This window comes from Anabrus simplex, chromosome 8 (genome assembly GCF_040414725.1).
Source record: "Anabrus simplex isolate iqAnaSimp1 chromosome 8, ASM4041472v1, whole genome shotgun sequence".
Lineage (NCBI taxonomy): Eukaryota > Metazoa > Arthropoda > Insecta > Orthoptera > Tettigoniidae > Anabrus > Anabrus simplex.
Genome location: NC_090272.1, coordinates 182448678 through 182464279, shown reverse-complemented (window position 1 = coordinate 182464279; position 15602 = coordinate 182448678). Strand labels below are relative to the sequence as shown.

Sequence of the window (15602 nt, the reverse complement as noted above, 5' to 3'; positions counted from 1 at the left end):
AATAATAATAATAATAATAATAATAATAATAATAATAATAATAATAATAATAATAATAATAATAATAATAATAATAATAATAATAATAATAATAATAATAATAATACCTGTGTGGGGATTTACCAGTTACCTCCATCGGGCACGTCCCATTGGAATTGGGGAAGCTCGGCTCTGCCACCAGCAGAGTCAGAGGGTAATAGGAAGTAAAATACCACTATGAAAAAAAAAAAAAAGAACTGGTCCATTGCCAGAGTTACGGCGAAGACTGGTAAATGCCCAGAAGCAAGAAAACACCTTGAGGCAACCTCTAGGGCTAACAACCCTAGTTGTAAAAGGATGGGTACCCATCCAAAACAAAGTCAAGTCAAGAAGCATGACGGCACAATGTTTCAAGAAATATACCCCAGGGGGTAAATCTTTGGATAAATCCCTCATTGTGAACTTCATGGCGCACGAGTCTCGTTCGAATTCTTGGGGAGATTCGACATCATGCAAAAGATGAGTCGGAGCGTCTCGGTGTAACCCGAAGAGTCAAAAACTCAGGCCAACATCTAAATCTTTCTAGCAACTTTCAACATAAATTCACTTACTCAAACTGGCAAGCTGAAAACTCTCACCACACGAAAATCAGATATCCATAATGGCCCTACAAGAAATAAGGTACCCTGATGAAGAGATTTTTGAATCCGAAGGCTACCGATTTTTCAAGAGCAAAGCGCAAAGAGGAATCCTCAATGGAGCTGTGATGCTTGGAACCGCGTTTGCTGTTTGAACCAAGATCCTTAAATCGGTTACAAATTTTGAACCTGTGAATGATAGATTGTCTATACTAACAATTAAATGCGTAAACAAAACCTATGGCCTAGGTAACGCACATGCTCCTACAAACGATAAGAACAAGTCTGATCCAGATGAAGTTGAAAATTTCTGGGACCTACTGGATGAAAAATTAAACAAAATCCCCAAACACCATGTCAAGCTTCTTTTGGGTGACTTCAATGCCCAACTAGGGCATGAACAGAAGTACAAGAAAGTTAAAGGAAATTACCCTGCTCACAAAGGACCAATCCCAATGGCAAAAGACTGGTGTCCATTTGCGAAAATCACAACCTGCAGGTCATGTCGACCCACTTTCACCATCTACCCAGAAAGCAAATGACTTGGTGTTCTCCCGTCCAAACTCTCGGAGAGTTTCAAATAGATCATGTTGCAATCTCCAGGAGAAACAGCCCTTAGATTATGAATATCAAAGTAAAGAAAGGCATCAATGTGGCCTCAGATCACTATATGTCTCTGATCAAATTCAAACCAATTCCTGCAAACACAAGGAAGACAACCAAACAGATCACACACTTCGGCAGTGATAAACTTTGGCAAAGGGTCGAGGAGTTCCGGGAGAAGGCTAGACCAAATGACTGTGACTTTAACAACACCAAAAGTCTCCTTGTTGAGGCCGCCAAAGACGTTGCAGAAATCAAGAGAAGCAAAAAGCATGCCTGGTGAAATGGTACCTGCGAATCAGTTCTGAAAGAAAGACTCAATGCGTGGAAACAGTACTACTCTACGAAATTAGAAAATGATTGGGAACCTACAAAACCCAACATGCCGAAACAGCTAGGGTGTTCAGAACTGAGAAACGTAAAACCCAACATGCCGAAACAGCTAGGGTGTTCAGAACTGAGAAACGTAAATACGAAAAATCTCTCATTGAAAAGATAGAACAAAACTTTAGGAAGAATGAAAGCAGAGAGTATTACTGCTCCTTCAAACGCAAACTCACTGGCTATAAACCACCATCTCTATGCTTTGAGTGAAAAGACGGCACACTGGCGACGTCAAATGAAGAAAATTGCAGCATTCTGGCAGACTACTTCAAGAATTTACTTAATTGCTCTAAACTGCAAAGCCCCATTGAGACCAAGGAACCCTTACTCAGGTACCTAGATTCCAGACCACCTGACAGAGATGAAATCAAGTGCCACATTGCCCGTCTCAAAAACAACAAAGCGCCGGGGGAAGACTCAGTAGTAGCAGAACTATAGAAATATGCCCCAGAGGAATCACTTGATATCTTGCAAAAGCAAATAGAAGAAATTTGGAACAAGGAGACCCTACCCGAAAATTGGAAAATAGCTTTGATTCACCCATTACACAAAAAAGGCAGAATGAAGAACATCAACAACTACAGAGGTATATCTTTGCTACCCGTAACTTACAAAATTCTATCACTTGCCATCCTGGAGCGTTTGGAAGCACAAGTTAAACATCAAATAGGTGGATACCAAGGAGGGTTCAGAAAAGGTCGCTCGACAGCCGAACAGATCCAAAATCTCAAAACAATCATCAGATATTGTACACTAAGATCCAAGCAGTATGTGTCTGTCTTTGTGGACTTCAAGAAAGCATATGACTTCATTGACCGGGAAGTCCTGCTAAACATCTTAAATGAATTTGGAGTTGATCTGAAACTGTTGGCATTAATTAGAGCCACCCTGACCGATACAAAATCCAAGGTGAAGTTCCACGGGCTATCCCCGATACTCTTTAACTGCGTTCTTGAAAAGATAATCAGAACCTGGCGGGTGAGATTACAGGAAACCAACTACAGTTCATTAAGGATAGGAACCAAATCCAAGGGGATCACAACAGATTGCTTAGCATTTGCCGATGATATTGCTGTTCTCTCGAACGACATAGAAACTGCTAGAGCTCAAGTTGGAATGTTAAAGGAAATTGCCGAACAAACTAGTCTGCAGATATCATTTGAGAAAACAGAAGTAATGACTAACATCAAAGAGGCCCCAGCAAAACTCCATACAAAATATGGGGACATCACCCGAGTAGACAAATTCAAGTATCTGGGTGAGATCATCATGAAAATTGGACTGGACAAAGAAGCACTTCAGGAGCGAGTACGCAAACTGGAAATAGCCTACCAAACATCCTGCACAGTCTACAACAAAAAATGCCTTTCCCAAAACACCAAGATACATCACTATGAAACAGTTCTGAAGCCAGTAGTTCTATATGCAGCCGAAACCATGTCTCTAAATGCCAACAAAGGACTTCTTGAAGAACCGGAGAAAAAAAGGCACAAAATTGTGAGAGGAATCTTGGGATCAAAGTATAGAAATGGAATCCATCAAAAGAGATCCAACGAGGAAGTCTACAGCAAAATAGAGAAAATTACCGACACAATCAGAAAAAGACGGGCACGATTTTACGGTTGTCTGAAAAGAATGGACGAAAGAAAGTTAACTAAAGAAATCTTTCACTTTTTTGATTCAAACCCCAAAACCACAATTCCCTGGTTTAGAAATACCAAAGAAGACCTGCAAATGCTACATATCTCAGCTGAAGATGCCCTTAACAGAGATCGCTTCCGCAAGAAAATATTGACGAATGGGCTAAACCAAGACGAGCAACCGAAGAGAAGAGGAGCGTAAGCAGGCCCACTCTCAAAGAATGAGGGAAATCTGGGCTCTAAAGAAGGCCAAGTTCAGTGTCAAATGCAACAAGACTTAACGTGGTCCTTGATGGCCCTAGTGAATTATATAATAATAATAATAATAATAATAATAATAATATTAATAATAATAATAATAGTAATAATCATCATCATCATCATCATCATCTTATCCCAAGACATTTCAACAGCCCAAAATCAGATTGAATTCCTGAAATAAATAGCAGAAAATGTCAGCCTTCAGATATTTTTTAAAAAGAGAGCATACATGATCTGCAACAAACTAGCAACAAAATTCATGGATACAAAGTATGGCAAAATTAAACGACAATCAAAATATATGTATTCAGGAAAATGGACTCGAAATAAAAGCCAATGAAATTAGATGCCAAAAGATGGAAACGGCATACCAACTATTCCAAAATATCTACAACCAAAAATGTATCTCCAAACACAAAAAATTAAGACATTACAATAGAATCATTAAACCAGAATGTATTTATGCTAATTTTGAACAGGAAAGCAGACATTGAAAATATTGAGAAAAAAAGGAATGTAAAATTATAAGAAAATTCTAATCCCAAAACTCACCAATGGACAATACTTACTCAGAGGCAGACAAGAAATCAAACTGTTACTGTGTTTTTGTGGATCACAGAGGTGAAAGAAGGTGCGGGCATGAATGCGTCTATCTACTACAATCAAAAGATTAATTAAAGCTTTAAAATTAGAGCTTTTTTTAAAATGCTAAGTTTTAACAAAAGTTGATCAGCAACAGAACCAGATTTCAGGTACAGAATTAGCTCGTGAGCTTAGATATAAGATAGGAGAAATCAAAGAAATCAACAAAATTGCCAGTTAACAATATGAGCTTAAAGCTCCCAATTTTACAAACATTACTTGAGAACTATGGCTCAATCCACTCAATAGTCAAGGAGACAGGTCTCCCAATTTCATTTACAGAGTAAACTAACACCTTTACAAGAATAGATAGAGTATCTATGCTCTATGAATTTATCTAGGAGACTGCGCTCCGAACCTTATACCCTTACTGCCTTCTCAAGGTAACCTTCAACTTTTACATTTACAACAAGAGCATCTTTGCTCACTAAATTTACACTTTCCAGGCCTCTCGAGGCGCAACCTACATTTCAAACATTATTCACTGTCTTTAACACTCCACAGTCTAACCTCTTAACATAAATGACAGAATTTTACAAGAGTATGTAATACCCATTCTACTGGGCCTTTGTGGGAGGAAAAAAAAAAGCACAGGATGAAGTTACTGGCCCAAAAATCAACATTTGCACAAAAAAAAATTAATACCCTATTTGGGCTTCAGGCCTGAAGTTACAGAGGCTAATCCTATACTACTGAGGTGACTAGATGGAGAAAATTTAAGTTACAGACAGAAAACGGTTACAAAATCATAGTCACCTCAAAGTCAAGCTGATAGGAAACTCGAGAGTGTGTCACACTCTCTATTCCCGAATTTTGGCTGTTTCTAGGCTAGTTTTGAGATTTACATTTGAAGATGAAATTTACATAATTGAATATTGGAAATTTAAGATTACGTTATTAAAGATTGGAAACCTTTCCGTCGAGCTAGCTTTCTGTGGCTATCACATAGTTATTATATGGCTGCCATTACCTTAATCAACAGGAATACTCAATGATGGGCAAAACGCCCCCGCCTTCACGATTAACACACACTCAGTAGACTGGACGATCAATAAGACAAAGTGGCTTGAAAAGGTGCCAGCTTTTATACATGAGAGGAAAGTTCTAGAGAGCTCTGGGCTAAGGCCTGACACACCCCCAATTTTTATTGGATAATTAAATAGTTACAGGATAAACGTAATTGGCTGAAAATTAAATACACAAAATTTTATATTGGCCAACATCTTAAGTTGGCAGGAAAAGATTGAAGTATTGACAACTTTAACATACCAAACAAAGAATAAACCTCAAAATAAAAAATTACTTTAGGATTTTAATAGTTCCTCTTCACACTAGAGGACATAACATACAGGTTTTTTTGGTAGAGACATCTGTGAAGAAAAGTCCAAACTTCTTGCACAAGTTGTTGCAAGTTTATATTGAACATGGCATTCTTCAAGGAACTTAATTTGAATGAATGGGGCAGGTATACCTCGCAGTACACAAACAATACACAAATATTCACAGTGACATTGAAAACACAGCTTAAGATTCTATAGCCATATTAAAAGAATGGATCCAGGTAGACTTACAAAACAAATAGTTTAATTCTACAAAAACAGGAGTAAAGCCAAAACAGACACAATGAAATGGATTGGCAAAATCAAATCTAGTTTGAAACAGGCAGGAATTACACCAGCAGATATCCAAAACAGGGTAATCTTCAGATCCAAAATTCACAAGTGGCAAGTTGACTAAGAAGAAAGACCAAAGGAGAAGATTGGAACAACCTGATCTGAAGAGCAGAAAGGAAGCCCGCAGTAAAAGAATGAAAGAAATACAGGTAGAGAAGACAAATTCACACCTCTGAATACTTTGCGTAGTCCTGATGGGCTTGTTCATATATACAGTATATTATAATTATGATGATGATGATGATTAATATTAATAATAATCTGGATGCAAATAAGCTCAGAAGAATTCTATTCAGCAACTGAGCAATTCACTTCAGTTGCACACAAAAGATGTATGAATTTCTACAGATATTTAGGATGAATGGATGGCTTATGGTTGACTGAAATCTTTTTTCATTATCAATGGAGCACAACAAATCAAAGAATACAGGCTAGTAGACACACAAAAAGATTTCTCAGAAATCAATACCGACCCACTCACATCAAGGAGTACAGACAGACAAAAGAATAACACTCATAAGTTTGAGCCCTAGAATCCAATACCAAGAAACTTGAAGCTATAGAATGCTTGGACACAAGAAAGACAATGGGCTCATAGTGAAAGGATGAAGAAGTTTTGGGAAAATAAAAAGAACAAGGTCAAGACAAAGAATACCAGTACTATATAATGAATAGTTCTACATTATCTTTTCTTTTCTGGATTACTCTCGATGTCTTTTATTATTATTGTTGTTGTTGTTGTTGTTGTTGTTGTTATTGTAGGTCTTGGTAGCGACAAGATCAGTAAGTCTGTTGTGCATGCAATGATCGAAGCTTTCGTTGGTAATCACCCATATTATTGACATGGAAAGTAAGTATAAGTAATATTTAATATACATGCTTTCAATATTTAATATGATAAAGTACGGTAGTGGGTGTAAAGTTCAAGACATTGATATTGTGTGTTAGTGAAATTGCGTTTTTAGGTTACCTAGTTTTGTCATAGAAAATAACAGAGAGTATTTCTCTGCGACCTGAGTTATGGCCACTTGGACTCCCTATACGGCATGATGTCGGGAGGTGGAATCCAGTGTGACTCTGTGGATTTGAATTGAGAATCTATGGAACATGGCCACAATATCACAGACATGGAGCACACACATGATACATGCAATAGTAGTATTGAGCAGAATGCGAAGAATAATTTAAGGCTTGATATCACTCAACAAATTATGGAGGATATGTTAAAAGAGGAAGAACAACTGGAAATCGCCAGGGGCCTGTTGAAAAGTATTCTTGCAATTCAGCAGAAAAATATGAAGATGGAAATTCAGCAAGGTTTAAAGAAATTGGAGGAAGCCCTAGATGCGGGATCTATGCACAGAAAAGCTTGGAAAGCAACTAGAGCATTAATGCAAAAGGATTTGCCCGTTCAAGATAAGGTAGAACAGAGCACCACAAACAGCAACGTAGAACAGGATAAATGGGAAATAGCGTTATCCAAGAAGAAGAAGAGGGAACAGAGGCAGAAGAAGACAGATGAAGATGAAGGTACTCAACCTGAACCAGTAACGGTATCTGAAACTGTTAAAAAGAAAGAGCAACGGAAACGTTCAACTATAAGACGCCGCCCAGAAGCCGTACTTATTAAACTGATGAATGGCAAGACTTTTGCAGATGTTGTAAAAGATATCCGCAGCAAAGTGAAGCCAGACAACAGTGGCGCTGGTATTAGATCAATCAAGAAAACTATATCTGGAGTGGTTCTTCTTGAATTTAATAAGGCCACGGAAAAGAAGAATAGAGAAAATTTTAATAAATCACTTAAAGGTGCTCTTGGACATGATGGCAAAGTAAAGGTTTTGACGCCTAGAACTACATTGGAAATTTGGGACATGGACAGTGTCACCACTATTTCCGACGTAGAGGAGGCTGTAAGACGAGAATTAGAAAATCTTAATCAAGAATTGAAGGTCTCAATCACAAATCCGAACAGCAGGGGACGAAAACTCGCCATTGTGAAGAGAGAAGATAGCGAGGCACGAAAGCTGTTAGACATAGGCAAAATTAAAGTAGGCTGGCTATACTGCAGAGTAAGACGGTGGGCCGTAGTTCCTCGGTACTTTAGATGTCTGTCATATGGGCATCAAGCACGAAACTGTCAAGGATTGGACAGAAGTAAACTCTGCTTTAAGTGCAGGGAAGCTGGTCACAAGGTAGTAGGATGCAAAACGAATCCGCGATGCATAATTTGCACAGATATGGGTGTTGAAGAGTCAAAACTACATCATGCTCTTGGCTCAGGCAATAGAAAAGGCCAAAACGGAGTGGTGAATGGTACAGATCCTTCAAGCCAATATACACAGGAGTCTAACTCCAATGATCTATTGATGCAGATGACCTATGAGATAGGAGCAGACATCTTGATTCTTAGTGAACAATATCAAGACAGAGATCAACCAGGCTGGTTTTCAGACAATTTAGGGACAGCTGCGATATGGGTACCAGCCCTTGGAAAATATTCAGTTATAAATCAAGAATGCGGGGATGGGTTTGTCTGGGTCCAAGTGAGAAGGTAATTTTTGTCACCTGTTATTTTACCCCGAAAGAGGCTATTTCTGACTTCCAGACAAACCTAGATGGGCTTGAAGATACTCTGCGAGGGATGAACACTAACCTAGTTGTTGCTGGTGATTTTAATGCTCAAGCAGTTGAATGGAACATGCCTCAAACAGATTCTAGAGGGTGCACAGTGGGTAATTTCTAGCATCCAGCCGGCCAAAAATAAGATTTTCAACCCTTGTCTTCGGTGCGCATTTTCTGTGAGTCGTGTTTATAAGACTCTTGGGTACAGTAATTAAGTATTGAAAAATCGCGCTGTCTGATTATCTAATCTCACCAAAGGTCTAAAGTGGCTCTCCTCTGGTAGGGCATCATATTCTGGTGAGGCGAGCGCGCAGTTATTATTATGTGAGGGCTTAGTAAGGATGTCAGAACTAAATATTTCTTTAGTTTGCAATGTGATTACATTAAATGAAGGTATGTATTTTATACAGTATGTAGCATTTTCTGAAAGTTACTATATTTTTGTCCGGAATATGCACTTAAAATTCAAGTACAGGGTGTCCAAGAGCTATCTAATTATATAAATTTGAGCTGACTTTCAAAATGGATTGCCTTTGATTTCCGCAATGAAAGTATTTGGAGGAGTTATCTATACTTTAATGAATAGAAAACTGTGACTTTTTGCTGCGACCAGGCGCGACCATGAGAGTAATTAATTTTTTCAGAAGCCATGTACTCTGTAACCCGGAGGTTGATTTTCGAGCTGTTGAGGAACAGCAGGGAATATAAGCGGAACGAAGATATTGCGAATGTTGTAATTGAACATGTAGGCTTTGAGGATTGTTCCGAGGATATATCCAAGTCAATAAGGAAGTTCGTCAGTATTTTGTGTGCTCAAATTCGATCACGTTGGACAAAATATAGTAGAAAAAGGGACAAATTGCTGAAGTACAATAAAAGTTGGTTCGACCGGTGAATGAGCCTTGCAGAAGGACGTGCATCACAGCAATGTCAGGATGAGCCTGCTACTACTATAGCTCATTCCATGTTAAGAAAACAGTATTGCTCTTATGACAACAGGGTTGCCATATAAAAAGGCTTTTCTCAACGCCATCACGGGAAAACGGCAGCACATAAATTTGTGAAATTCGGTATTTAAGTTCAAGACAAAAAGCTGAAGAAACTACGCTACAAATTATTTTTATGAACTAAAGGGGACGCGGGGTTTACAGGGGCCACTTTTGGTTTGTACAGAATCAGAGGAAAACTACGGCACATAAGAAACCTCAGCACTGAAATATAAGGCAAATTGAGGGAGAAAATAGACAAATTATTTTATGGGCTCGAGGAACGGGGGATGTATTTAATTGCATTTAATAAATGTATCCAGACAATAAAAGCTAGAAGAAAGACGCAATAAACAAATACTGCAGATGACTATAAAAGATCACAGTATTAATATTAGGCTTATCGCATAACTCTCATTCAACACAATACAATTACGCACTGATTTAAAGCCTAAAATACACACGCAATGCATAAATACTGTAGATGACTTCACTACAGAAGTGAGCTGCCAGCGGTTCACAGGGCGGTTGAACAGGAGCTACATTTCACTGTGGTGGAAGGAAAAGTTTGCAGTGCATTGTCTTCCTATCAGTCTTATCAAAGGTGATAGATATGTGGCGCGTCCCCCAAAGGGATGAATAATATTCCTGAAGTGACTGAAAGAGTAATTAACCCAACACCACTTAAGTTTGGGTTATGACCATTTCATGCATGGATTCGAAGTTTTGAAAGCCTTTTACATATAGTGTACACACTTGACGTAAGAAAGTAGCAAATAAGAGATGCCGAGGAGAAAAAACTGGTTGAAGAAAGAAGAATATACAGGTTTGGTTCAGGGAGGAAACGGGTCTATTGGTTGATATCCGAAGCAAAGTGCTGGCAATACCAATGATGGAAACCGCTAGAATATTCTTCAGAGAGGCTTCCACTTCTGCGGATATTATTGGAGTAGATCTAAATTTAATGAACCATCTACGTGTCATCTTAGAAACTCTTTCGTGTGGGTATGCCATTGATAAAGTGACATTTGGAATGTACTAAAGGAAACTATACAATTGTACTTACAAAAATGCAAATCATACTACATGCCTGTAACTTTGCACAAACTCTTGGTTCATGGAGATGAGGTAATTAGGCACTGTATTACACCTATTGGACAACTCTCCATGGAAGCCCGGGAGAGCAGGAATAAAGATAACAGTAAACCTTCCAGAAAGGACACAAATACTGACCTTTTCCATAGGCTGCTTATATCATCGGACCCTTACATTACCAGATTAAGGAAATCAGGGAGGAATAAGTTGATTCCGCTTTCACGAGAAGTGCTCAACTTGCTGAATCCCCTGTATCTGGTTCTGCCGAAGGAGATAATGACAATGAAGTTTGCGATTCTGATGTTACTGCATCTAATAACTAAGTACATGTATTCCTATATCTGTTTTTAAACATTCTAAACAGCATGTCCCACTATTAACATCTATTTAATTTCTTAAAGCTATAACGAAAAATGATTAAAATTACAAAGATTACTAATTCTATTCCTGGCGTAGTAATTTGTTCTTTGTACTTGATTGACCACACACTTAATTATCTCCAATAATATCAGTTACATACTAAGTTTCATGTAAATCGGTCCATTAGTTTCCGAGATACGATTTTTGGCCGGCTGGATTCCTGAAATTACACACTGTGGAGCAGCGTACAATGGAGATGGCCACCAGATTGGGATTAATGGTTATCAACATTGGTAATGTGACAACCTTTCGGCGACCAGGATGTCAGGGAACTATACCAGATGTAACCTTTGCTTCTGAAGACATTGCGTCTAAGATAACTGAATGGCGAGTAATTGAAGTAATTGAAGAATATACGGGAAGCTGTCATCAGTATATCACTTTTCGCGTACTTCAAGAGACTCCGCATATAAGGATTACCACGCACAAGCCAAAAAGATGGAACATAGCCACTATGGATAGAGAAAAATTTCATGAAGTAATACAGAATGGAATGGACTGTATGACGGATACATGTCATGGAGGCAAAAGAAGCATAATTGCTAATAAATGCATGGAATTCCTTCAGCAAGCATGTGACGCATCAATGACCAGAATCAAACAACGGAGGGGCAAGCGTCCAGCATATTGGTGGAATGAAGAAATCGCTGAGCTGAGGAACCAATGCCTGCGACTCAGACGAAGGACACAAAGAGCACGACATAACGATGAAGCTCTCTCAGTAGAGTATAAGACTATAAAGAAAATACTGCAAAATACAATTAAAAAGAGTAAAGGCAACAAGTGGTGGGAAATGTCTAAGGAAGTGGATGAAAATCCATGGGGATTAGGGTATAAAATCGTTATGAAGAAATTCCCTATCATGGATCCACGCACCATGGAAGAAAGAGTACACACACTATTCCCTGATCATGCAGAGAGGATTGATGATGAGGCCGAGAAAGAACTAGATAATGTACCACCTTTTACTACTGAAGAATTGATAACAGCAATTAATTCCCTTAGAAATAATAAAGCCCCTGGACCAGATGGTATTCCAGCAGAAGTACTAAAGGTGGCAGTCGAATTATGTCCTCAACTGCTGTTGAGAATGTATAATCATCGTTTGAAAGCAGGAATTTTTAGCTTCTGTTGGAAGATAGCTAGATTGGTTCTGATCAGTAAAGGGAAAACTGGGGGTTACAGACCTCTATGTATGCTGGACGCTGCCGGGATAGGTTTAGAGAAGCTACTACAACTGAGAATACTAGCAGCAGTCCGATTAGCTGGCGACCTATCTGACCAACAACATGGATTTCGCAGAGGTCACTCAACGCTAGATGCTGTGAAGGAAGTGGTGAAGACAGCAGAACGAGCTCAAATGGGTAATCATTACTCTAGAAAGCTGACGCTTCTTGTGACTCTAGTTGTTAAAAATTCTTTCAACGCTGCAAGATGGAGTGATATTTTGGAAGCTCTACAAGAAACTTTCAAGCTACCAGAATATCTCATGTATATACTGCGAGACTATTTGAAAGACCATAGATTGTTATACAACACGGAAGATGGTCAGAGAAGAAAACGGCTCACACCTGGTGCAGCGCAAGGCTCAATTCGCGGACCACACCTTTGGAATATCAGATATGATGGTTTGTTATGGCTGGAGATGCCAGAAGATGTAAAACTTGTGGGTTATGCTGATGATGTGGCTGTTGTGATTGTAACCCGTAACCTAGAGCTGGCTGAATTTAAATTGAATCAGGTGATGCGACGTGTCAAGGAATGGCTGATAAATCACAAGTTAGAACTCGCAGATCATAAAACGGAAATTGTCCTCCTGATGAGGAAAAGGATTAATACTGTTGTACCGATGCAGTTCAGGCAGATAGCCATTGAAACAACTAGGAGCACAAAATATCTTGGTGTAACGATTGATACTAAGCTTACATATTGGGACCACATCCAACGGGTAACAGATAAGGCAGTGAAAACCATGACTGCACTGAGTAGACTCATGGGAAATATCAAGGCGCCGAAATCTAGTAAAAGGTGGCTTCTCATGTCGACTGTTCAATCGATACTGCTATACGGTTCGGAAATTTGGGCTGAATTGTTAAAAATTGCGAAATATCGGACAAGAATTGCGGCTATACAACGGAGAGCAGCTTTATGAATTGCTTGCGCATATTGTACAGTATCAGAACCTGCGATTCTAGTAGTAGCAGCAGTAGCTCCTATTGACTTGTTGGCCTTCGAAAGACAAGAAATTTGGCTCACACAAGAAGAGCTAGGAATGAAAAGGGCAAAGGCTTTGGCTCTTAGTCGCAGTATGCAACGATGGCAAACAAGATGGGAAGATGATTCTAGAGGGAAATGGACGAAAAGACTGATACCTTTTCTGGGCGTATGGATTGGCCGAAATCATGGTGAAGTGAACTACTATCTCACACAGTTCTTGACAGGTCATGGATACTTCCGAAAATTTCTTCATAGACTAGGGCTAGCAACTAGTCCGTTGTGCATATACTGCGGTGATATCGATGACGTATTACATACTTTCTTTGTGTGTGTTCATTGGCTGCCACAAAGAAGATGCTTAGTAGTTATGCAGGGAGAATTGACGCCAGAAGGGATCGTGTCAGTAATGCTACGAAGTCAAGAATCTTGGGACTAGGTGGCAGTCTACGTAGAAAATATTCCGCGTCAGAAGAAGAAGGACCTGGATGATTACGACAGATGGTAAAGCAGAAGAAGGAAGATGAAGCACAAGATGCATTAAGCACGACATCCGTCCTGAAGTAATACGAGAGCGGTTTCTGGGGCGGAGATAAACGTTGTGGGAAAAGAGAGTGTGGTTTTTAGTGGGTAAGAATCTCCACACACTTGTTGAGTTTGGACCCTCACAAGTGTCTTATGAAAGATTTTCCACACTCCCTTGCAAAAAAAATGAAATATATATATATTATTATTATTATTATTATTATTATTATTATTATTATTATTATTATTATTATTATTATTATTATTATTATTATTATTATTATTATTATTATTATTATTAATATTATTATTATTATTATTTTATTTTTTTATTATACCAATGTCACTTCAATTTCCATACCTTTTAAGAGATCTTTGCAATCAGAATTTTACCCCATCTTTATTCTGTGTAAATCTATCCTAGGACAAGTATCAAGTGGACATCATCCAAACCTGTCTGACCTATGCTTCTTCCTTCATTTCTCGATATTATGATCTTCCTCTCACAATGTCTGTGAGCATTCCATACCGTGGTCTTCCTCTTCCACTCTTCCTATCAATTTTTTCCTCCACTTTTCTTTGGAAATAATCCCTCCTCAAGAAGTGCCAAAGCCACAGTCATTTCCTCTTCTTGGTTGTCGTCATTAGATTCATCTTCTATCTTTCTCAGTACCTCTTTATTTCTCACTCTGACTATCTGCTTCACCTTTTACATCCTTCTCCAAACCTACATATCAAAATCCTCAAGATTGTGGACATCTTTTTATCAAGTGTCCATATTTCGCTTCTATATATCAGTACACTTTTTCTGTTTGTTTGTTTTTTTGTTTCTTTGTTTGTTTGTTATTATAGCAGAAGCCATCTCTCTTCAGTTTTGACCTTAGTTAATATATCAAAACTAATGCAGAATTAATAAAATTAAAAAATACCTGTAAAAGAGTCCTTGATCAGTGATAGATCAATGTTTTGAACGTTCAGTTTTTAATCATATTGTAACATATTCTAGTAATGACAGGGTGGACAATAAAAGAATAAGAATTTTATGATTGTATACAGAGTGTTAGGGGTATAAGTGCAGACATTTTGCTAGTCGGTAAAGAAAAGTATATCTCACCACACATGCTATGTATGTTTTACCATGTCCTATTAGTTTCCCTATAAATAAGCCAAATATTTCAGAAAATGTGTTTTGAATTGCCATAGTAGGAAATGCCGGTTAAGTCGTACTGTCCTCATGTCATTGAGTCATGTGTTAACTACAGTAGCAGAGTATAGGGGTTGTTGAACCTGTTTGCTAGCATAAACCAACTCACGTTGCTGTGCTTTTCCCCTAGTCACTGGGGAAGAGGGGAAGCAGCACACATGCAAGATGAGGTCTTGTTGTAATCGTAAACTAGTCTGGCTTTTGTGATGATGATGATAATAATAATAATAATAATAATAATAATAATAATAATAATAATAATAATAATAATAATAATAATAATAATAATAATAATAATAATAATGTTATTTGGTTTTACATTCCACTAACTACTTTTACAGTTTTCAGAGACACAGAGATGCCAGAATTTTGTCCCACATGAGTTCTTTTACATGCTACCAACACGAGGCTGATGTATTTGAGCACCTTCACATATAACCGGACTGAGCTGGATCGAACCTACCAGGTTGCGATCCGTAGGCCAGCGCTCTACCGTCCAGCTAATCAGCCCAGCATTAGAGCATCCATTTCACCATATTTAGGACATTATACTCTGTTGAGATCCATAGTTATAAACATTGATAAGTGCTTTCTAGGCAGAGCATTAATTACGAGTAGTCCTTCTTATCATTATTATTACATATGACTTCGCTTCATTGATGATTCATTCCTAATTTTCTTCTTCTTCTACCGCTTTTCCCACATCTGTGGGG

General features: G+C 38.3%; 1 protein-coding gene across 1 annotated transcript in view; it reads left to right on the top strand.

Annotated features, from left to right (window-relative positions):
* The window catches only part of LOC136879358 (ionotropic receptor 21a-like), a 151965-nt gene that overhangs the window by 35575 nt on the left and 100788 nt on the right, over window positions 1–15602 (top strand). The gene's annotated exons all lie outside the window — the stretch shown is intronic.